Genomic DNA, 24767 nt, shown 5'->3' on the forward strand with positions numbered 1-24767 from the left:
TGGCTCCCAGCCCACCTGTAGCCATCGCTACGTCCCTGTGCCTTCCACCGAAATGACCAGACTCGAGTCTGTCTGTTTCCGCTCTTCACTGAAATTGTGGTTTCATTTGAAAATTAGGGGTCAGGTTTGGGCCAAAGACTCTGGAAATTATCCAGCATATGAGAATCTCTGTCCACATGCAATTCATTTCCAGTACAATAATGAATGCCCCCATCCAGGCTGAGAGCTCCCTCCTTCCCTCCCTCTCTCTTCCGGAGTTATCGGCATATCTTCCGGAAGGATGGCCATGTTACGTCTGCTACATTTCACCGTTTCTCCGGGCAACCTGCAACTTAAAATATTTCAGTCCCGCTCAGCTAGGGCCTAAAGGCTTGCGATGGAACAGACAGAAACCTGGGGAGGCCGCGTGTTTGATTTGGTCGAAGATGCATTTTGCAGAGGGAAGATCGGTTTTCTCCAAATCAACCTCGTTGGATGCTTCTGAGCCTCCCTTTGTATATGAAATTCTCCAATTCAGTTGGCATAGGAGGTCCGTTTTATTGGAGGGAATCTTGGGAAAAGACAGTGGCTCCCGGAGCGTGAATGTGGTCAGGGGACAGCCAAGCCAATAGGAAGCCCGGATGGAGGAATTACAGAAGAGTAACAGTAAGCTGTGCTTGTCTTCTCCATTTTCCCTGACAATTTAGTCTCTAAATACCACTCAGTTTGGGAGCCCAAACATATTTTCCCCTGAAGATCTAACTGCTTTGTGCGTTAAACGCTTCCTAAATCATTGGTGAGGTTGATATTTAAACACTCCAGCGCCTGCATAATCATCCAGTTCACTTTCTCTTGGCTTCACCTTTTTTCAGATTCAAGATCTTTATTTTGATGTCAAATTATGCAAGTGTTACCAAAGTTAATTCAGTAGCAAGTAGTGATTATGTTTCATATCCACCACACAATCTCCTTCTCTCGGTTGGATGCAGCGGGAAACCACCAAACAAGATGGTTTGATTTCTCGTTCTTCCACGGGGTGATTTCTTTCCATTTTGCCTTCGGTATTTTGTAAACTCTTCCACGGTCGGGGATTCTGGCTTTTGCTCAACTAGTACTCGTCTCAGTGCCCGGTACAGTGCTCCCCAAATGGCGCTTGGCCCAGAGTAGTTGCTGGCAGAGTGATCTTCACAAAACAGGCGCGCAGAACAGTGTTCCGTAATAACGTTGGTATTTGTTAAGCGCTTACTATGTGCAGAGCACTGTTCTAAGCGCTGGGGTAGACACGGGAATCAAGTTGTCCCACGTGGGGCTCACAGTCTTAATCCCCATTTTACAGATGAGGGAACTGAGGCCCAGAGAAGTGAAGTGACTTGCCCACAGTCACACAGCTGACAAGTGGCAGAGCCGGGATTCAAACCCATGACCTGTGTACACAGTAGGCACCCAGTACAGGGTTCAGCACGGAGTAGGTGCCCGGGACGGTGCTCTACACTTAATAAGCCCTCAGTTCCCTACTCCCAGTAGACTCTCAATTAATCGATTGATCGATAATTTAAACGTATTCACCCAGCATTTGTAAAGAGTGTCTTCTCAGTACAGAGCACTCAGATGGGCCCTTGGACAACAGAGGAGCATCAACAGATGGTCTCAGACCTTGAAGCGTTGAGACACGAAGCTTCGCTCCTCTCCAGACATTCCTCTTTCATCCTTGCGATTATCTCACCACTTCGGCATTACCAGCGAATCAGTGGAATTTATTCACTCATGCATTCAATCGGTCGTATTTATTGAGCACTTGAGCAGAGCACTGTATTAAGCCGTAGGGAGACTACAATATAATCTAGTTGGTAGACAGGATCCCGGCCCAAGGTAATCACTTCCCACGCAATTCCTGTTGCCCAAGGAGCTCCCAACCTTAGGGGATTCACAGTCTCCCATTGCACTTTTATAGCTCCTAATCCACACACCCTACTATTTAGGCACTTTTCCCTCCGACCTCTGGGGAAGCAGCAGTGGAATGAACACGGGAAGAGGAATCAGAGGACCGGGGTTCTCATCCTGGCTCTTCCACCGGCCTGCTGTGTGACCTTGGGCAGGTCGCTTAACCTCTCTGGGCCTTGGTTTCCTCATCTGTAAAATGAGGATTTAATACCTGTTCTCTCTCCTACTTAGACTGTGAGTCCCACGGGAGAAAGGGACTGTGTCTTAACTGATTATCCTATAAGCACCCCAGCTCTCGGTAAGTACTTGGAGCAGAGAAAACACTTAACAAATACCACAGTCATTGTCATTTCTAAATTATTTTGCGTCGGTCTCCCCCATTGGACTCCAAACGCCTCGAGGGCAGGGATCTTGTCTTCCAGGTCTGCTGCGCTTTCCCGAATGCGGAGTAAAGTGCTCCTCACACAGTAAGGGCTCAGTCAATACTATCGATTAAAAGCTCTCGGTGATTAATCGTTCTGCAGCTCGGCGACTGAAATAATGGCCGGCCATCAGTCTCCCTGTAAGGGAAAGGGAAAGGAATGATTCCAGAAACACCATTCCAGTTGGACATCGGTATTTACTCCAAAGCAAACTTTCCCTTTGCGTTTCAGCCCCGACAAGCTTTCTGGAAGCGTTCCCCGCTCCGGGGGGAGATGAAAGACCAGTGAGAGAGAGCAGGGCGGTACGGGATCAGGCCGATGGGGAGGGGATCTGGAGAATCACTGAAGGACGTGGAACATCGAAATGTCTAATAGGGAACAGAGAGAGTTCAGAGCGGAGAAGTGTAGTCTCACGACGGCTTTCATGGGGCTTTGTTTCTCGGCTCTTTGTGCAGGGAAAATTTGAGGAGTATAAAGAGAGCAAAACAGTCACAGAGACAGATCCGTGTGTGTCACTGATGAGTGATGAAAACTCGAAAGACAAAAGACAAGTTTCAGTGCAAGTGAGGGCTTCAGTTATCGCCAACGTCTACGCAAATTACCCAATGGGAGACATGACAAAGAGTGGGACGGGGAAGCAAAGCAAGGAATACGTTTGATGGGGGGAAACGCGTTGGCTGAAACTCTCTTTGGTCGGGGGATGGGATTGTCAAGCTTCCGAAGGATATAATTAGGAAGTGTCTCTCTCTACCCCGGCTGCTAGTTTCCTGGTAGAATGGGGTTCATCCGGACCCCACTTTTTGAACTGCTGCCTTTCCCCGCTCAGTCTGCGGACTTGGGTTCCGTCCAGAGTCGCTAGCCTGTAACGTCCGTGAGGACAGGGATCGGTGTTGACCAACTCTATTGTACTCTCCCAAGCCTTTAGTACAGTGCTTTGCACACAGTGAGTTCTCAATACATGCCACCGATAGATTGATTGAGAGGTTGGAGGGGGCACATATCAGTAGGTCAGGCAGGGTTCGGGTCCAAAGTTAGGGGCGGGAAGGACGAGGCCAAGCAGCGTCTATGGAAAGAAATGGGAAAGAGTGGGGGAATCCAGGAGAGCCGCCTGCTCACGGATCCTCCCAGAGACCAGATCCGGAGCTGACGGACCCTAGATGGACTCTGGACCCTGGGCGGACCCGGCAATATCTGTAATTTATTCATTTATATTAATGTCTATCTCCCCCTCTTCCCTGGATGCTCGCTGTGGGCAGGGAAGGTTTCTGTTATATTGTACTCTCCTAAGGGCTTAGTACAGTGCTCCGCGCAAAGTAAGCGCTCAATAAATACGATTGACGGACTGACTAACGCAGTGACAGCGCTGCCGCCGGCCATTCCTCAGACTATTGTTCTGCCATCCCTCCGCTGAGGGGAAGCAGCGTGGCCTAGTGGATAGAGCACGGGCCTGGGAGCCAGAAGGACCTGGGTTCTAATCCCAGTTCTGCCACTTGTCTGCTGGGTGACCTTGGGCGAGTCGCTTCACTTCTCTGTGCCTCAGTTCCCTCATCTGTAAAATGGGGATTAAGACTGTGAGCCTCATGTGGGACAGGGACAGTGTCCAACCCCATTATCTCGTATCTGCCCCAGTGATTAGAACATTGCCTGGCACATAGTAAGCACTTACCAGATACCGCAATGATTATTATTATAATTATTATTAACCCCACCCAGTTCTTTGGATTGACCACGTCAACCTCCAGTCATCCCCAATCTCGCCTGAGCTCACGTCCGCCCACCGGCGTGGGCTGCCCGGTTCCCTTCAGCATTTGGTTCCTCGTCGAACCCGTGGGGAGGCGAGGGGCAGAATGTACCGGGGAGGACCCAGTCAAGACCACCCCCTTCTCTGCACTCCCTTAAACAGCGCAGCCAGGACGCAACCCCACGAGCATTGGAGCAGCCACATCCGTTCTTCTCCGAGAACCGTCAGCCAGAAGATCGCCAGTTCTTCCAGGAACGATGTGAATATCACCTGTTGGGCCCAGAGGGCGGGCAGATTGTTTTCTCGTGAATGCGATTTGGAATGGGCTCAACTAATCACAGCTTGTTAATTGCAGTTCTGAGGAATAAGGAAAGAGGATGAAGTGGCTGGTTCTCGTTTGAGCGCGGCCAGGAGCCAAGCGTGAGACGCACGGGGCGCGGAAGGGCAGGCTCTGTAGTCCGGGAAACCGAGGCGGCCGCCTCAGGAAAGGGGAACTCAGTGTCCCAGTGGACCGGGACAGATCAGGTCGTCTCTCCAGAAGGAAGCAGCCCTCTAGCGCTGAACGACATAGGCGGTGCTCCCTGAGAGATCTGAAAGGGCCTATTCTGAACGCTTTTCTCCGACCCAATTTTTTGGTTTTTAATTTTGGGTAGTGCCGGGCCTGGGTCCCGCTTCCAGTCCGAAAAAGGGCTGCGGGGGAGGAGGGAGAGGAAGCCCGAGGAAACAGGACGCCGGTATCCCTTCCCTCTCCCGAGTCCCAGGTGTGCCCTCAATGCCCCGGGGAAGATGGATTTTTCTCAGCTCGAACCGCCAGGCCTAGAGTGTGTCCTTTGCTCCAGAGCAGTTGCATCTCCTTCTCTAGTCCCAGTGGACAGAGGCGCCACTTCCCATTTAGGGAAGAGAGTCTGGCCCTCTCTGCTTTTCCACCGCCACCCTCTTGACAGTGTGCCTCAAAGCAGCTGCCTCATTCGCTTTTCTGCCCAGAGTCGGACCCTGTGCGCTCCACACAGGCAGACCGGCCTCTTTCACGTGATGGAATTTGCGGCGCCTGGGCTCTTTCCACCAGACCGCACTGCTTCGTCGTGACGGACATAGTTCTAGCGGGATTTTGCTTAATTTCCTCATCCTAAAGGTCTCCCACAGATCTTGGGAGCTTTTTAACCGTAGTGGAAACCAACAGTCAAATTGAAAGGTCACTGCTCAGCAAGGAGGAAGAAACCAGCCCTGGAAATGTGAGAGTTAGCCTCACTAAATGGGATTCTCTAAGAGAGAGCACTTTTCTGTAACTGAAAGAAACCATTGTCCCGACTCAAAAGCCGATCCGTTGATATAATTGCACTGGTCCAAGGATATATCCTTTTTGAGCATGAGGAACAAACAGGGAAGATTCTGAGCCCCGAACACCAAGCCAGTGTAATCACGGTTAGACCTTGGATCTCTTTGTTCTGATTTTTCTCCCCTCTCCCTCCCCTTTCACTCTAAGTTGTTGAACCCATCCTAAAAGCAAGAAAGATGGCTCTTCTGTCTCTCCCTTTTGTCTCACTCAGCATCCACCATTTCAAGGGCTTCGTCTTTAATGTTCAAACTCTTTTTCCAAAACAGATTCGAAAATATTTTCTTTGGGGCCGTTTGGAGGAATTCTTTTTTTCAGTATAAAAGCTTTTGAGAAGCTTTTAGTGTGACCTTCAAAGGCTAAGCAGGGTCGGCTGTCCTGGCTATGGAACTCAAATAAATATCTCATGAGGAAAAGGAAACAAAAGAGCAGAGCGCTCTCGACGTTTGTGTTGAGGAGTCCGGCCCATTCCTAAGACTAAGACAGCGATTCCTCCCACTCATCTGACCGGCTTTCGTGGCTCATTTCGTTTTGGACTTGGCAGGGGAAATGAGTGAGAGGAGACGGAAGCCGGGTGGCCTAGTGGGAAAGAACCCGGCCCTGGGAGTCAGAAGACCTGGGTTTTATTCCGGCCTCCGCCACGGTCCTGATGTGTGACCTTAGGCGAGTCACTTCACTTCTCTGTGTCTTAGTTTCCACAGCTGCAAAATGGGGATTCGATACCTGTTCTCCCTCCTTTTTCGACTGCGGACCCCCTGTGGTACCAGATTCTCTTGTGTCTACTCCAGCGTTTAGTACAGTGCTTGACACACAGTAAGCTCTTAAATACTTCAGTTATTATTATCGCTCTGTAGTCCAGCATTGCTTGATATGGTCCTCAGAAGACATGGGCCCGAGGCATCGAGTTTCTCCATTGACTGTAAAATTTGTTCCTCCTATATCTCGTTTTCAGAGGATGCTTTAGAATCAAGGCCCAGATTTGCCTGCAGTAGGAGGAGGAGGAGGAGTAATCATGATTATTATGGTATCTGTTAAGTGCTTACTATGTGCCAGGCACTGTACTAAGTGCTGGGATGAATACAAGCAAATTGGGCTGGACGCAGTCCCTGTACCCTGTGAGGCTCACAGTCTCAATCTCCATTTTCCAGATGAGGTGACTGAGGCACAGAGAAGTGAAGCGACTTGCCCAAGGTCACACAACAGACAAGTGGCGGAGCCGGGATTCGAACCCATGACCTTCTGACTCCCAGACCCGTGCCCTGTCCACTCCGGTAATAATCTCTGCCTATGAAGAAGGGATCTTCTTCCCATTTTACAGAGGAGAAGGAGAGCCCACAGAGGTTAAATTGCATGCCCCGGTCGACAGCGGGCAAAAGGTGTAGCCGGGACTCGAACCTGGGCCTCCCGTCTCCCAGCCTTGTCCTCTTTCCAATCTGAGAGCGAGCGTGCCATCTTCCCCCACCACCTGACCAGAAACGGAGCTGCCCCCTCCCTCTAAAGCGCCAGTCGACTCACTAAGCCAACGCGGCTCAGCCGCTCTCGCTTTGATCAGATGGGCATCGTGGTTAATCCCGGCTTGAGCCCGATTCTCTACGGAGATTTCGGCCGGAGACAGAACTGGGCACGGGGGCAACCCAGGCCCCTTCTGCTGTGACCCGTTTGAAGTCGGGGAGGTTTGATGAATCAGCGGGAGGGATGGAGTGGGGTCAAGACCCGGACGGATGTCAGCGGGGCGGGGTTCGGCTTCCCCGGCTTCGGGGAGATGGAGGGAAGGGGGGGATCCCGACAGAGATGGAGGAGACGTGGAGCCCCAAGGGCTCGCCAAGGGACCGTGGGTCCCCCCGAAAGCACTGAGCTCCTCTTTAAGGGGGAGGAAGTGGAGTCTAGACAGAGACCTGGGACCTACTGTGTGACCTTGGCCAAGGCTTCTCCGGGCCTCAGTTTCCTTGATCGCTCTCCTTCCCTTTTGCAGTGGGAGCCCTGTAAGGAACAGACACTGTGTCTAATCCCAGCTCCTCATTTGGCCAAGCCACAACTTCTCTGGGCCTCAGTTTCCACGTCTGTAAAACGAGGAGTACGTTACCTTCTCCGCCTTCTGCTTAGAATGAGAGCCCCACGTAAGACAGGGACTTTGTGTGACCTGATGATCGCGGATCTACCCCAGCACTTAGTCCAGCGTTTGACACGGAGTGAAAGCGGTACGGATATGACAGTGATTATGGTTATCTGATGTTCCCCTTTTCACAGTGACTGACAGAGAGGAAGCGCTTAATCGATACCGTCCTTATCATTTCAGGAGGATGCCGGGATGGAGAGACTTGGGGTCCGAGCCGCGCCTGAGCCCTGGTCTTTAGTGAGGAAGGGCCCCAGTGTCCCCACTGAAACACTGGACCGTGAGCCGCTGTCGAACGCTCCTCATCCGGGGAGGAGAAGTAGCGTGGCCAAGTGGTTAGAGCAGTCAAAAGGACCTGGGTTCTAATCCCAGCTCTGCCACTCGTCTGCTGTGTATGACCTGGGGCAAGTCATTTGGCTTCGCAGTGCCTCAGTTACCTCAGCTGTAAAATGGGGATTAAGACCGTGAGCTCCTTTGAGCTCATGAAATGTGCTCAACCTGATTAGCTTGTATCTATCCTAGTGCTTAGAACAGTGCCGGGCACATAGCAGATGCTTCACAAATTCCTTAAAAAAACTTAAAACTTAGAAACTCAAAGCTTAAAAAATACATTAAAAAAAACTTTATCAGCTCTGTGGCAAACTTCACGTCTCACATGGAGCATTCTTCCCATTTTAGCGATGGGGAAACTGAGGCAGAAATTTCAGTAGTGGAACTTGGAACCCCACCTTCCTGTCTGGGGTTGCCTTCCAGGTTCAGAATAATGGGGCTTTCCTCAGTGCCTGTCAGTCAAGGATCGTCCCAGTTTCCTTAGCCTGGAGATGAAGAGACGGAGAAGTTGAAAGCTTCCAGTGCAGCCCAGGGTTCAACGCATAATAGACACCCCCAGCGCAGGGCTCTGGGCTCAGTAGACACCCAGTACAGTCCCCTCTGCACAGTTGGCACCCATTATACAGGGCTCTGTATCCAGTTGCCGTGCAGTACAGTGCTCTGTGCCCAACTGGAACCCCAAAGTAGCACCCGGTACAGCACTCTGCATACAAGTGGCACATAGTAGGCACTCAATAAGTACTAGTAATGATGTCGGCGATGACGCTCAGATACCTGTGTTGCTCCCCACTCGTTTCCTCCCATTCCGGGGTCTGAGGATGATTTCACACTTCAGAACCCCACCAGGGAGGCATCCATTTTCCTAGTTTCTTTCCCGAGAAGGAAAAATCCCATTTTCTTCAGCTCAGATGCCGTATGTCTCTGCCGCTCCACTTCCCGCTACTCTGAGTCTGCCATCGGATCGCTCCGCGCCAGGCTGTGCCCTTTGCGGAGTGTCTAACTGCTCTACTACGAGGGAGTCGGGGGAGAGGGAAGGGAGGAGGGAGAGAGAGAGAGAGAAGAGGCGAGGCACAGAGAGAGAGGGAGAGAGACGGAGACGTCGGTAGTGAGAGCATATTTTCGAGTGCGCGCACCTTGAAAGGAAAAGGCTTTTAGCTCGCTGGCTAACTAGCGATTGACAACATAAAACGAATCTGTCCCTTATCTTATGAAGGCAGAAGACACAGAGAGTGAGTGAAGAAAATTGGACTTCTGAGGTGATAAAATATTCAATAACTCTCGCAGAATGAAAATCTTGTTTTCCATAACCCGAATCCTAAATGCATTCCTGGGAAGAAAAGGCAGACGGCGTGCCAGCCACCCGCCCTCCTCCCTGTTATCCAGCGGGATGGTGGAATCCCGCCGACCCGCTGGGTAGAACGCGTTCTTTGGCCTCTCCGCGGGTAAGGACAAAGCAGGCCGTCCGGTGGTTCGCACGACGGCAGCGGCGTCTCGCTGCGGGCAGGGAAAGCGAGTCGTATTTATGAAGCGCTTACTGTGTGCAGAGCACTGTACTAAGCGCTCGGGAGAGTACAATCCAACAATAACCAGTGACATTTCCTGCCCACATGAGCTGCGAAGTGGATGGGAGCGGTACCCGGCAAACTCTAGTCCCGGTGGCACATCACTGATGAGGGTTAAAAGGCAGCCTTCTCCAAAACACGGAGATCTCTCTTTGATTTTGCTCATAAGCAGAAGCGTGCCCCTTTCCCCCCCCCCCCCCCCAACCCCTCCTTCAATTCCATTTCAGTTTGGTTTAATCTCTCCAATAACCACCTACGGCGGCAATGGGGCCGGCGACTTCGAGACTTTATCTCCATCCCGGGAGAAGCTCTCTGGAAGCCTGATCGGGCAATGACCATAAAAGAGATTTGTAGGAATATGAAAGAGAATTTACATCATAGAGCGGAAGAATTTCCAACTGGTGAGATGCCGTATTTATACAGCATCTTAAAAAACCTGCATTTGAATGGCGATAAGGGTTGGAGATGGGCCAGAGAGAGGGAAGGAATTCAAAGGGCAGACCGCTTACACACCAGTATTCTAGGGTGCTTCGTAAATAGGGCCATTCATCTTTACTCCTGCGTCGTTCTCCGGAACGGCAACGATGGATGTGCTGGGCTTTGGGGAGGGAGGGTGCCTGACCTTGTAAATCAAAAGCCGTAAGGCAGGAAATCAACTCTCCATTAGCTGCGCGGATAAAAGGGAGTATTGCGTGGATATTCCAAACTCGCAGATAAAACAAGATGTCCGAGGTGCGTGGGACGTCGGTGGGAAGGGGGTTCTGGGGCTTGGAAAAGCCATGAGAGGAGGCGGGACCTCAAGAGATGCCTCTGTTGACAACCGTGGACCTCAAGCACTGGGGTAGATTCAAGCTAATCAGGTTGGGCACTGTCTACACCCCACATGGGGCTCACAGTCTTAATCCCCATTTTATTGATGAGGTTACTGAAGCCCAGAGAAGTGACTTGCCCAAGGTCACACAGCAGACAAGTAGCCGAGCTGGGATCAGAACTCAGGTCCTCTGACTCCTAGGCTCGTGCTCTTTCCCCTGGGTAGCACTGCTTCACCATTCTACTAAGAGGATTCTCGGGAGTAGCATTTATTGAGCACCTCCTGGGTGCAGTGAGTACTGTACTGAGCCCACACCGAGATTACCATCTGCTGTAGGAGACCAGCATAAAGATATTCACACACAGAGCAATAGAAATAAATCATTGGCAGTGTAGTCGAATAAATATATATGCATAAGGTCTGAGGATTGGTATAAATCAATCAGTCAGTCCCTCTAGACTATAAGCTCATTGTTGGCAGGGAACACGTCTACCAACTCTCACGCTTAGTACAGTGCCCTGCACACAGCACTCAATACCACTGATCGATAGATTGAAATGTGGTTTCTGCCCCCTGGGAAACTGGGAGTTTATCAGGGAAGAATTGTTGGCACGGGTGATAATAATAATAACATCGGTATTTGTTAAGCGCTTACTATGTGCAGAGCACTGTTCTAAGCGCTGGGGTAGATACAGGGTAATCAAGTTGTCCCACGTGAGGCTCACAGTCTTAATCCCCATTTTACAGATGACAGAACTGAGGCACAGAGAAGTTAAGTGACTTGTCCACAGTCCCACAGCTGATAAGTGGCAGAGCTGGGATTCGAACCCATGGCCTCGGACTGCCAAGCCCGGGATCTTTCCACTGAGCCACAGGAGGGCTTGAATATGGGGAGAGCTGAGGTCTGTCAGATTGGAAGCTCCTCGAGGGAGGGAATCGTGACTTCTGGTTCCGTTGTTTCCCCCCAAGCGCTTTAGTACGGGGTTCTTCACACAAGAAGTGCTCAATTGGAGAGGGAGGAAGGGAGTGCTGAACCAAAGAGCAGTACAAGTGAGGAGGGGAAGGAGGTGAGAGTTCGGGGGATCGTTTGGGTGGAACAAAGAGAGTAGTTGGGGAGGGCTACTTCATAACCGGTGTGCTAATAATAATAATAATAACAATAAAACTTTAGTATTCGTTAAGCATTTACTAAATGCCAAGCACTGGCCTACACCCTGACATAGATAGCAGCTATTCAGTTCAGACACTGTCTCCTGCCCCTCAAAAGACTCTTCCTTCAAGCGGGACGGGTATTGAATCCCCATTTTACAAATAAGGAAACTGAGGCCCAGAGACGTTTAGTGATTTTCCCAAGTTCACCCAGCAAGCGGCCAGCGGAGCTGGGATTAGAACCCAGGTTCTCTGATTCCCAGACCGGGGGCTTTCCACTAGATGTTGCTCCTTCATCCCACAGGGCAGTAGAAAATTCAGTGCTGGCTGTGCAGCCAGCTCAGGTGGTGGTAATCGTAATTGGTTAAGCGCTTGCCATGTGCCAGGCTCTGTACTAAGCGCCGGGGTAGGTACAAAGTAATCAAGTCAGTCTCTGTCCCATTTGGGGCTTAAAGTCTCAGGTGGAAAGAGAATGAGTGTTGAATCCCCATTTTACAGGTGAGAAAAGTAAGGCACAGAGGAAGTGACTTTCCCTAGGTCCCAGCCGGCAAGTGGCCGAGCCAGGATTAGAACCCGGGGCTGACTCCCGGGCCTGGGCTCTTTCCTCTAGGCCGCGCTTCAGGTCATGGCTGAAGTCACCAGGGTGGCCTGAAAGAGACCCCCTCTCACGCGGCTTTCCTCTTTACGGCCTGCCGAATTTACAGGTGGAAACGGGGCCGTGCGTCATTGATTTCCCATTTACCCGGGGAAGACCATGTAATGAGCGTGGGCCTTCCTTCCTCGCGCGCTTGGTTCGAGTCGTCCGATTTGAGGACGTCATCAGGGAGTCAGAGTACATCAGATCGGTCGGATAATCAGGGCTGTGTGTTCGGTTGGATTCCGAAGCGAGCCGACACCTTTAACCGAGCCCAAGATGGATCAGAAAAACAACTTTATAGGCTGATGACCTCAAGGCGGCACCTACGATCGATCGGCGGGAGGAGAGCAGGTAAGTGACTGGCCCAAGGTCACACAGCAGGACAGTTGAGGAGCGGGGATGAGACCCAGGTCTCCTGCCTCCCGGCCTGCGTCCTCTGCACCGGGTTGCCGAGATCTCGATTTTGGCGGTTCTTAGGGCCGTCAGAGGAGGCTGGATCTCCATCCAACCCAGGCAGACATCAGCGCTGCTCTTTTTTTCGCATCGCATCTTCCAGGACTGGCTGCGGCCCACATTTTTAAGGACTTGGGCTCCAATCCCGGCGAGGCAGAGTCAGAGAACTGTCCGGATCGGTTCCAAGCAACACAGACCATCTGGCGCGGTGGAAACAAATCTAGAAGGCTTCAATTACACGGGGAAAAAATCATTTTCAAAGCCCACGACAGTTCCCCCCCTCCCCAACACACATTGTGATTAAAATATGGAAATGAAACCAATGGGGAGCATTTCAAGAAAACGACGACTTTATCCGGTTCTGGAGAAAAAGGGAATTACCGAAGAATGACTTTTATCCAACTAAAGCTTCCCGAGCATTCCCAAACTGCCCAAACCGGGACAGTTCCCTTGCCCTCCTTGTGGATGGAAATGACTACCCCCAGTTCTGTAGAGCAGATTAGGAACTAAATTTAGCTCTGAGCCTCCCGGGATTAATTCTCAACACCCTAGGCTCCCGGGAAGCAGTATGGCATAGTGGATAGAGCACGGGCCCGGGAGTCAGAAGATGATGGGTTCTAATCCCGGTTCTGCCACTTGTCTGCTCTGTGACCTTGGACAAGTCACTTAACTTCTCTGTGCCTCAGTTACCTCATCCCTAAAATGGGGACTGAGACTGTGAGCCCCACGTGGGGCAAGGGACTCTGTCCAACCCAATTTGCTCGAATCCCCCCGGGCGCTCACTACAGTGCCTGGCACGTAGTAAACGCTTAACAAATACCGTAATTATTATTTTTATCGACCCAACAGCCACTCTCTGCACTTATGAGTTTAATCCTATCCTCAGCCTTAAATAAACTTTGGTATAGGGGAAGCAGCGTGGCTCAGTGGAAAGAGCCCGGGCTTCGGAGTCAGAGGTCATGGGTTCGACTCCCGGCTCTGCCGCTTGTCAGTTGGGTGACTGTGGGCGAGTCACTTCGCTTCTCTGTGCCTCAGTCCCCTCATCTGGAAAATGGGGATTAACCGTGAGCCTCACGTGGGACAACCTGATTCCCCTGTATCTACCCCGGCGCTTAGAGCAGTGCTCTGCACATAGTAAGCGCTTAACAAATACCAACATCATCATTATCACTACGTGCCCAGCACTGTTCTAAGCACTGGAGTAGATACAAGGTAATCAGGTTGTCCCACGTGGGGCTCACAGTCTTCATCCCCACTTTACAGATGGGGGAAACTGAGGCCCAGAGAAGTTAAGTGGCTTGCCCAGGGTCACACAGAAGACAAGTAGCGGAGAATTAAAGACTATAGTTACATGTAGCTGTAGAGTCATTTATTCTTTCACCTATTTCCCCCCGATACATTTATACTTTCTGCTGTCATGTCCTTCTTCATCCTCCTGTGCCCGCTATTTGTAAATCATTCTTGTCTGTTTCCCTCATTAGATTCTAAACTCCTTGAGGGCAGGGAGGAGTTCTAAAGCTCCCCCTCTATATCGTAAGCTCGTTGTGGGCAGGGAATGTGTCTACCAACTCTAGTTATTATTGTACTCTTCAAAATGCTTAGTACGTGTCTTCATGCAGTAAGCAGTTAATTAATACCCATGATTGATAATATTTCAAAAATGCCTTTCAAGAAGCGAGACTCATATTCTCCTCGTAGATTGTTTCAGGAAGTAAAACCACACGCGCCCACACCAATTCTCCTCGATGAGGAGGTGATCATATAAGCATTCTTACTTAATATTCTTTACATGAGGCGCAGTTAAAGTATTGTAATTGAATTAAACAGCAGACTCTCAATGAGCACCATGTTTCTGCTGACCGTATTCTGGGTCGGGTAGGTTTTCAACACAAATATTTTCCCCTTTCCTTTCGTTCTGAACAACAGGGAACAAGGAGACGTATTCGGTGATCTTCCCTCGCCGACCACTTTATGTTAGTGGGGAGTTAAATCTTTAGCCTGCCTAAGTGTGCAACAGCGCAGGTGATCTGTGTGAATGTGACACGCGGGCGTTGACGGGGCAGGTAGTGGGTTCGAATCCCAGGGGCAAACATGAGCTCTCAGCGGGAGCAGTGACTGGGTGGGATACGGCCCAGGGTGAAGGATGCTTATCCCTGCGACTGCCTGACTTTATGTGGGAGCGAGATGGATTCCCAGTCCTTTTGCCGGATGGGTTCCCTTTAATGTACTAAGCGCTCAGCTGGAGCGTGGGGTGGGAGGGAGGGGGTGATGTTTTCCCCAAGAATCTTGAGTAATGGGAAAGTCACATCATTGGAACCGTTGACTCGATGGGCCTGGGAGTCACAGGACCTGGATTTTTAATCCTGGCTCTGCCACTTGCCTGCTGGGTGACCTTGGGCAAGTCACTTACCTGCTCCGGGTTTCGGTTTCCTCAGCGGTAAAATGGAGGTTAAATGCCACACGGGCTGTGAGTCTCGAGTGGGACGGGGGCTGTATCTGACCTGATTGTTTTATATCTCCCTCAGCGCTTACTTCATTGCTTGGTACATAGTAAATGCTTTATAGTTATTATTATGACTATCACTATGATTATTAATAATGAAAAATATTGTCTTGTATCTACTCCAGCCTAGCTCGTGCTTGACGCATAGTTTGTGCTTCAAAATACCAAAAGGTATTATTTTTGTTATAATGAACAACTAGTGGACTCGAGGACAGGTGGTTGGAATATACCCCTAGGGCAGACATTAATTTAAAGAGTGGGAGAACGAGGGAAGGCAGGAGGATGTAGGGAGTTGGGAAAGGATGAGGGAGGTGCAGGGAGAGGGAGGCGGAGGGAAAGGGAGGTTGGGGCAGGTAGGAAGATGAGGGGAGAAGGGTGTAAGGGGAGGTGGAAGCAGGGTGATACGAGGTGAGAAGGTGGGAGGCTGAGGGGAGATGGGTGTGAGGGGAAGTAGAAGTGGATGATTCAGTGATCTTCCTTCACCGATCACGTTAAGGTCACGGGGAGTTAAATATTTAGCACTGCTAAGTGTTAAAATTGGTAAAAGCAGGAGTGTGGAACAAGGAAGAAGTGAGTAGATTTAGTCTGAAAATCCATACGTCGTTAGTGCTACGAAGGGGGCTGTTGCGTCGGCAAGGTGTGGGGTGCGGGGAATTAATCCGGGAAGGCTTCCTGGAGGAGGAGGGCTGACCGGCAGCCTTGAAGATGGGGAGAACTTTGGTCTGGTGGATTTGGAGACAGAGAGAGAGAGAGAGATGAAATCTCAGGCACCCGGAGGCGCGTGAGCCGGGGGCTGAAGGCAGGAGGGTGAAAGAGTCACCTCCATCTCCCTTCATTCCCACCTCCTCCAATCTTTTCTCCACCTCCACTTCCCAGGTCCCCGCATTCCCCTGCTTCCTCTCCTGTCATCTCCCTCTCCCTCCTCCCCACTTGGCCCCCACCCCAGCCCCCTCCCTCATTAGGGTAGTTGGGGGTGGGGGACAGAGATACACCCCAGCCGCCTGCCCGATTCTTTGTTGGTTCTGCCCCAGGCCCAGCTCCCCCCAGAAAGATGCCCTCCTGCCCCGGGGCTGGGGGTTTAGGGCCCCGGGGGGGCCTGGGGGAGGGAAGAGGCAGAGCCAGGCCGGGGGTCTTGTGGGAGGGAAGTTATCGTGGCTCAGTGGAAAGAGCTTGGGCTTCGGAGTCAGAGGTCATGAGTTCGACTCCCCGCTCTGCCACTCGTCAGCTGTGTGACTGTGGGCAAGGCACTTAACTTCTCTGTGTCTCAATTCCCTCATCTGTAAAATGGGGATTAACTGTGAGCCTCACGTGGGACGACCTGATCACCCTGTATCTCCCCCAGCGCTTAGAACAGTGCTCTGCACATAGTAAGCGCTTAACAAATACCAACATTATTATTATTATTATTATCAGGGGGGCTCAGTGGAAAGAGCCCGGGCTTGGAAGTCAGAGCTCATGGGCTCTAATCCCAGCTCCGCCACTTATCAGCTGTGTGACTTTGGGCAAATCACTGAACTTCTCTCTGCCTCAGTTCCCTCACCTGTAAAATGGGGATTCACACTGTGAGCCCCACGTGGGGACAACCTGATTACCTTGTATGCCCCCCCCCCCAGCGCTTAGAACAGTGCTCGACACATAGTAAGCGCTTAACAAATACTACTATTATTATCAGCCTGGTGTCAGGGGTGGGTCACTGGGCCATCCCTAAGCTTTTAAGAGAGAGCCCCGGGCTCTCCAAGTGGGCTGCTTGGAAATTGGCGGTGGTCGACCGATTCGTCTATCAATCAATCAATCAATCAATCAATCTCCACACCTACACCTGCGGCTTTGCCCCACCCACAGCCCTCAGGGGTCGCCTGGACCACCCCCCTCCCCCTCCCCCCCGGTGTAGCCTCGTGCAAAAAGCCCCCAGCTGGTCTGCACGAGGCCCGGGCTCCACCCCCTGCCCCACCACGTGCCTGCTGGGTGGCCTTGGGCAAGCCCCTCACCCCCTGCGGCCCTCACTTTTCTCCTATTTAAAATGGGGAGGAGATCCCCCTCCTCCCTCCCCCACAAGCGGGGTAGCCCAGTGCGTAGTGTACGGGCCTGGGAGTCCGAAGGACCTGGGTTCTAATCCCGCCGCCTCCACTTGTCTGTTGTGTGACCTTGGGTAAGTCACTTCTCTGTGTCTCAGCCCCCTCTTCTTTAACATGGGGCTTAAGACGGTGAGCCCCATGTGGGATGGGACTGTGTCCGACTCGCTTCGCTTGTATCCACCCCGGCGCTTAGCACAGTGCCTGGCACATAGTAAGCGTTTAGAGAAGCAGCGTGGCTCAGTGGAAAGAGCACAGGCTTTGGAGCCAGAGGTCATGGGTTCGTATCCCGGCTCTGCCACTTGTCGGCTGTGTGACTGTGGGCAAGTCACCTCACTTCTCTGTGCCTCAGTGACCTCATCTGTAAAATGGGGATTAAGCCTGTGAGCCCCACGGGGGACAACCTGATTCCCCTGTGTCTACCCCAGTGCTGTGCACATAGTAAGCACTTAACAAATACCAACATTATTAACAAATACCACAATTATTATTATAGAAGCAAATCGAGTCGGACGCGATCCCTGTCCCACATGGGGCTCAGTCTTCATCCCCTTTTTAGAGATGAGAGGACTGAGGCACAGCGAAGTGATCTGCCCAAGGTCACCCAGCCGACTATCCACCCCAGCGCTTAGTACAGTGTCTGTCACATGGTAAGCGTTTAACAAATACCATTATTTATCATCACTGTTACTCTGGAAGCCCCGGGTGGGGTGCTTCTGTATCGGGTGTTATCTACCCCGGGGCTTATCACGGGAGCGGGGGATTTAGGAAGAGCTTGATCATTACCTTGGCTAATTAGTAAAGCCAATGAGCTCCGGCCGCACAGGTGAGGACGCCCCCTCCGTCAGGGGCCGAGCAGTCTCCTCCAGCCCCAGGTGATGTACTGATGACCTTAGCCCCGTGGGGAGGGGAGGCTGGCTCCCGGCAGGCTGGGAGGGTCGGGGAGAGGGGATCACTCTGAAGAAGGGGGAGAAGCCCACCTGTGCCCCTCCCAGCCTATCACCGATGGTGTTTATTGAGCGCTTACTGTGAGCCAAGCACTGTATTAAGCGCTTGGGAGAGAGGACAATGCAGGAAAGTCGGCCCACCTGCACAGGGTTAGTCCTAGCAGCCCACACGTGCTGGCTCCCAATTATCTCAGCCGCTAAGAGGCGGCTGGGTGGGGGGGGGGGCATCTATCTGGGGGTTTTTGGGAGGGGAGGGGGGCTTCTCTGTTGGGGGTCCTGAGAGGAGAGACCGGGAAACCTGCCGAGTTGGCGGCTGGAGAGGTGAGCTGGGGCCTGGGGTCTGTCTAGGTGGGCGTTTGTGGGCAGGGCGCCTTTGGGTCACGCCTTTCGGTTGGGAGGTTAGGATGAAGACAGACTGCCCGCCCGGGGTGGGGGTCTGCCCCATGTGCGGTGATGGAGGGGGTGGGGGGAATCCGGGGAGCCAGTCTGGACCCCTAGTTTGTAGCCCGGTGGCGGGGAGGGGCCTTCTACAGCACTTGGGTCTTCCTCCCCCAGATCTTTAAGGGGGTCTTAGGCCAAATGAAGCGGGGTAACTGGTTCTTGGGCGAGGTGTGGGAGAGTGGACAGATAATAATGCTGGTATTTGTTAAGCGCTTACTCTGTGCCCAGCCCTGTTCTAAGCGCTGGGGTAGAGAGAAGGTAATCAGTTTGTTCCATGTGGGGCTCCGCCCCCATTTTACAGATAAGGTAGCTGAGGCCCAGAGAAGTTAAGTGACTTGCCCAGGGTCACAGAGCTGATAGGTGGTGGAGCTGGGATTAGAACCCACAACCTGTGACTCCCAAACCCGTGCTCTTTCCACTAAGCCACGCTGCTTTGAGATGGAGGTGGAACTGTGTCAGATCTGATTATCTTCCATCACGCCGTACTGGGTGCAGGGTAAGTCAGTCGATCATATTTACTGAGCGTTTACTGTGTGCAGAGCACTGTATGAAACGCCTGGGCGAGTACATTATAACAATAAACTGACACATTCCCTGCCCACAACGGGCCTCCGGTATAGGAGGAGAGAGAGTCTAGATGGCAACGGTTTAACAGTTACCAATCTTACTGTATCTACCCCAGCGCTTAGTACAGTGCTTAGTACATACTAAGCCCTTAAGAGTACCATACTAACTAGTGTTATGGGTCTGTGTCCGTTTGCTGTATTTATGTGTAATTTATTTAGGTGGCTGTCTCCCCCTCTCTGGTATTCACTTATATTAATGTCCGTTTCCCCCTTCTGTTTATTTATTTTACTGTTTGTTTCCCCCTTCTGTTTGTTTATTGTCTGTTTCCCCCTTCTGTTTTATTGTCTCTCCCCTCTCTGTGTATATTGTCTGTTCACCCCGCCCTCCTTTATTTGTTTTTATGTCTGTCTCCCCTCTTTGTTGTTTGTTTATCTTAATGTCTGGTCTCCCTTCACTATTTATTTTAGTGTCTTTGTTTCCACTTTCTGTTGTTTATTGTCTGTCTCCCCCACCCCCCCCCCCTTATGTATTTTAAGCCTGTCTCCCCCCCTCTGTTTTAACTTCTGTATCTTCCCCCTCTATGATATTTATTAATTTTAACATCTGTGTCTCTCCCCCTCTGTTATTTATTTTAATGTCTCTGTCTTCTCCCCCCTCCCGCCCCCCAGATTGTAAACGCCTTGTGGGCAGGGAATGTGTCTACCAACTTGGTCGTATTGTAGTTTCCCAACTAGTTAGTACAGTGCTCTGCACATGTTAAGTGCTCAATAAGTACTTTTGATTGACTAAATTCCTGTTGCCCTAGAACTCCTGGCTCCCTTCAGCGAGGGGAATTATACAGTACTGTTGGTCCCATGTCCACAGTTTGGAGGAAAGAACCACTTTAGGGTAATTGGGAGGTTTGGGAGTCCCTTAGGGGCCCACCTTTACTCTCCCTTAAACTTCAATAATAATAATTCATTCAGTAGTATTTATTGAGCGCTTACTATGTGCAGAGCAATGCACTAAGTGCTTGGAATATACAATCTGGCAACAGATAGAGACAATCCCTGCCCAATGATGGGTTTACAGTCTAATCGATAGTAACTGTGGTATTAAAGCACTATATTAAGGCACTGATAGTTAGGATACAGTCAGATTGGACACGGTCCCTGCCTCGTATGGGGCTCGTAGGCTGAGGACTGGGAGACAACTGGTATTTGAATCCCTATTTTATAGGTTAGCAAACTGAGGCTCAGAGAAGTAAAATAAGTTGCCCAGGATCACACAGCAAACACTTGGCGGAGCTGAGATTAGAAGAAATACCATTTTTTTTTTAAAAAAAAAAAAAACCTGGGACAGGCCTGGATTTCTGCAAGCTCTCCAAAAGGAATGGACATCCCCTGATGGAGACCATCTTTAATATCAGAGTGTGCTCAGACTGATTTAGGGCCCCGGGCGTTGTGGGACTGTAGTCTAGATGTCCCAGAATACTGAGTCGGTTTTTAGTGCCTCAGTTCTCTCAGATGTTTTGCACAGGAAAGGATAAGGCACAGCATCTTGGGATGGTTAATGTCCCATTTTTATCCCAAATCATACGCACTGTCAGACCTCCCCCAGCTCGGTATTTAAATGCTTAACTCTGTGCCGAGCACTGAGGTAGATACAGTTCAATCAGGTCGTACGGGCAGTTCCTGCCCGAGACGGGGCTCACGGTCTGAGGAGGGAGAACGGGTATTTTGTTCCCATTTAACAGATGAGGAAACTGAGGCACAGAGAAGTGAAGGAACTTGTCCGAGACCATACAGCAGGCACGTAGCAGTTGGGATTAGAACCCGGATCCTCGGGCTTTCAAGTCTGTGCTCTTTCCCCTGAGCCACACTGTATAAGCCTCTCAAAGTTTGCATGATGGGGGTAACTTGTCTTGCTTCCTTTGCATGTTTCCCAGCGCCCTGTAAAATCCTCCACAGGTGCCCAGTAAAGACCGGTGATGGTTTCTAATGTAGGTAGTTTCTGCTTCATAATTCCTCTCTCTCCTTGTCATTCCAGGCCAACTCTGACAGCCGTCTGATAGCATCAGACTTCGGATCCGATTGGGAGACCGTTCCTGACACGTCGGGTATGTGTTTTTTCTTTTTTATTTGTATGAAAAGGTCCTTCATAAACCGTCAAGTGACGCAGGCCTGCCAGCGGGCGCTTAGCGAACTTCCAGGAGCGGGTCTCCGGAGTGGCTGGCGGGAACCCGCCCTTGTTCCACACGACTCTTGTTAAAATCACCGGTTTCTCTGCCACCCTGTAATTTCCTTCACCTACCAATTACCCCATCAGCAAACATATCGATGTCTTCCATCCCCAACCTAGTGCAACCCGTGTGTATGAGTGGGGTTCTTGTGTTTCACCAGCATTTAGGGACTCCGACGTGGTCCCGTTGGCCCCGGGATGGGAAGGGATTGTGGCACAAGGAAATGTGGGCAATTCATTCAATAGTATTTATTGAGCGCTTCCTCTCCCTTCAGTAGGAAGCCAGGGCATTTGTTTGGATAACACAGGGCCAACAGGTCTGACACCGGGGATCCCAGATGAGAGGGAGGGAAAATGAATTAGGTGCGTGGATCTCTGAACGGCTACACGTGGAAGGAAGCCCTAATCTAGGCGGAGTCTGTGGCTTTAGACGCAGCCATTTCGGATGAGTTTGCCTTGCTTTTTCTTCTCGGCTCCCGTGAGAGGCGGCTGGAACAGGAAAGGTCTCAGGGGAGTCACTCGCTCCTCGAAGGGAGCATGGGGTGTTTCTGGTAAGTCTCGCCCGCTAGTCTTCCTTGCCTCTGAAGTTGGGGGACCCAGACTTGAGTCAGGGACTCGATGGATATTGCTGGCCAGAGCTCTGACCATCTCGTTCCTGGCCTGAGGCCGCGCTGACCCTAGCGAATGTCAGCGGTAACTGAGTGAAGTCGGGGGAAAATGTCCAGCAACAGACGGAGAGGTCAGTAAGGGAAGGAGGAAGGGTGTCCGGTTCGCCGTCCTCAGATGGCTGCTCTTTACACTCCAGCCACTTTGCCGCCTCCCTTCTGCCGAAGAGCCCAAACTAGAGCCACATACCCACGGAGAGTGACAAAGTTGGCAACTCTTGTGCCGCAGGGATTTTTGTGAGTTGGAGACTGGGAAGAGGCGGGTTTCAGAGGAGCCTCCGTTTTGCTTCTCTCTGGTTCGGACTAGAAACCCTCAGGTCTTGTTAGGAGCCCTGGGCTGAACAAGGCAAGGAATCCAGTTAATGAAGCTGGGAGGAGGGCCACAGCCCACCCACCCGACTCACAGCTTCCCTTGCTTGGCAAATAAAGCGAGACCGGTCGGTGAGTCGTCTCTTTGCCGCCTCGGCTATTTCAACGAGTGTGACTCAAAGTAATCCATCCCGAGACCTTTCACGAAGGTCATACGCCAAAGAAATTGCAAGACACGCTGCGGGTTCTCGCCACGAGATCCCGGACGCCCCGCCTAATCTCACCTCCTCCAGGAAGACGACGATGTCTGGAGCTGGTCTGTTGAAAAGAGCATGGGCCTGGGAGTCAGAGGACCCCAGTTCTAGTCCCAATCTGCCAGCTGCTTGCTGTGTGACTTTGGGCAAATCACAACTTCTCTGCGCCTCAGCTCACCTGTTCTGTCTGCTACTTAGACTGTGAGTCCCCTGTGGGACAGGGATCGTGTCTACCCTAATAAACTGTTCAAGCACTTAGAACAGTGTTTGACACACAGTAAGAGGTTAACAAATACCATAAAAAAATTCGACTTCTGCTGACTTTCCTAGGGCAAGGGAAAAAGAGCAGGTGGCCTGTTAATTCTCCCACCCCTTCCCTGGGCTAGTGCGTAGCCAAAGTGCTTAGGGTGGCCGGTGGCTCTAAAGATTGAACTGTGATTACTTTGGGGAGGGGAAACTCTCTGGAGAATGTCTGAGTCTTTTAAACTTGTCTCTTCTTTCTGTCGTACTCTCCCCAGTGCTTAATCCTGCCCTAATTTCACCCAGTGAGTGCTTAGTGATGACCATTCAATCTGTGGCGCTTACTGAGCGCTTCTTGTATGCACTGGACTAAGCACTTGGGAGAGTACAATTCAATAATGTTGGTAGATATAATCCCTGCCTTAGAGAAGCAGCGTGGCTCAGTGGAAAGAGCCCAGGCTTGGGAGTCAGAGGTCATGGGTTTGAATCCCAGCTCTGCCACTTGTCAGCTGTGTGACTGTGGGCAAGTCACTTCACTTTTCTGTGCCTCACTTACCTCATCTGTAAAATGGCGATTAAGACAGTGAGCCTCACAAGGGACAACTTGATTACCTTGTATCTACCCCAGCGCTTAGAACTGTGCTCGGCACATAGTGAGCGCTTAACAAATACCAACATAATTATTATTATTAAGGAATTTACAGTCTAGTGGATTACGGCTACTCTGCCTGTTTGGGCCTGAGCAGGAACTCACCAAATGACAGGTCTGAGCCTCTGGGTATCCTCATCTTTGGAAAGCTCTCCAGGGAGTCGGAAGATGACACACCGCCTGCCTTCCTGTAATGGAAGTAAAATAGGGGAGCTTGGCGGGGTCAGAATCACAGGTAGAAGCTGTTCCAGGTGAGGAGCGGGGAGTGTTTCAAGGCTGTGTTATGGTGAGATGTAGGAGTAGGTAATTATCAGGCCACGACCTCCGTCCTAGAGTCTTTCAAGAAAGAATTCTTGGACTCCCTTTACCCAGGGAGCAGTGAGGACTATCTCTGTTCGTTTATTCATGCGGAATAGTATTCAATAGACTGGAAGCTCCCAGCTTCTAACTGTTGTACTCTCCCAAGCTCACAATTTAGTACTCGATAGACTGGAAGCTCTTCGAGGGCAGGGATAGGGTCGAATAACGCTGTGTACTCTCCCTAGGACTTAATACAGTACTGTGCACATAGTAACTGCTCCGACACCAGTGAATGATCTGCCCATATACCTTGAGCATCCCCCTCCACCGCGATTCCCCAGCCGAAGTCTCGCCTAAAACTTTCCCACCGGGATGGAAAAACATCTGTGCAGAGAAGTGAACTCCTAAAATTAGCGGTCCTCATGGAATTTGGGAAGACAGACTTTTTTGGGGAGTGCTTTGAACAAATCTGACATTCTGACAACCTGACTTGTCAGTCACTCATTCCGCAATTGCACAGAGCCAAAGTGTATCTCTTTTTGTGAGTGTGCTTCAGAGCTCAAACAAGCCTTCTGTAGCCTCTGGCTAATAGTTCTAATCAAAAGTTTAATAAAATGCTTTTGCTCTACCCTTCCTGTTGGCCATAGGATGGCTCTCCTGGTTGCTTGTGTGAGGGCCCTCTGCCCCAGAAGCCCCACAGCCCAGACTGGCACTGAACAGGCCTCCGGGGGAATCAGTTTCAGGAATGGAGTGGGGATATTTGGATCCCTAAAAAAAAAAAAAAGCTCTGTTTAAGGACCATTCAGGCTGGCTTTTTCAGCCTGGTGCCTCCACAACATCGCTGAAAATTCTGCCGAAAGCCTTTGCATATGAAAAGTCCCGTTAGTGTAAGCCTCTTGAATTCTTGCGACCAGCTCCTCAGAGAAGCAGCGTGGCCTAGAAAGCCCAAGGGCCTGGGAGTCAGGGGACCTAGGTTCTAATCCCTGCTCCCCCCTTGCCTGGTGTGTAACTTTGGGAAAGTCACTGAAGTTTTCTGGGCCTCAATAAAATGGCGATTAGAAACCTGTTCTCCCTCAGCTTTAGACGGTCAGCCCAAGGTAAAAGAGGGATTGTCTGATCGTATATAGTA

General features: G+C 51.0%; 1 protein-coding gene across 1 annotated transcript in view; it reads left to right on the top strand.

Moving 5' to 3' along the window:
- Nucleotides 1-24767, top strand: part of TENM4 (teneurin transmembrane protein 4) — a 343194-nt gene that overhangs the window by 134577 nt on the left and 183850 nt on the right. Inside the window, 1 exon segment of the mRNA XM_039915009.1 lies at nt 21030-21099. The gene's annotated coding sequence lies outside the window, so the exon portion shown is untranslated.

Source organism: Ornithorhynchus anatinus, chromosome 20 (genome assembly GCF_004115215.2).
Source record: "Ornithorhynchus anatinus isolate Pmale09 chromosome 20, mOrnAna1.pri.v4, whole genome shotgun sequence".
NCBI classification, from domain to species: domain Eukaryota; kingdom Metazoa; phylum Chordata; class Mammalia; order Monotremata; family Ornithorhynchidae; genus Ornithorhynchus; species Ornithorhynchus anatinus.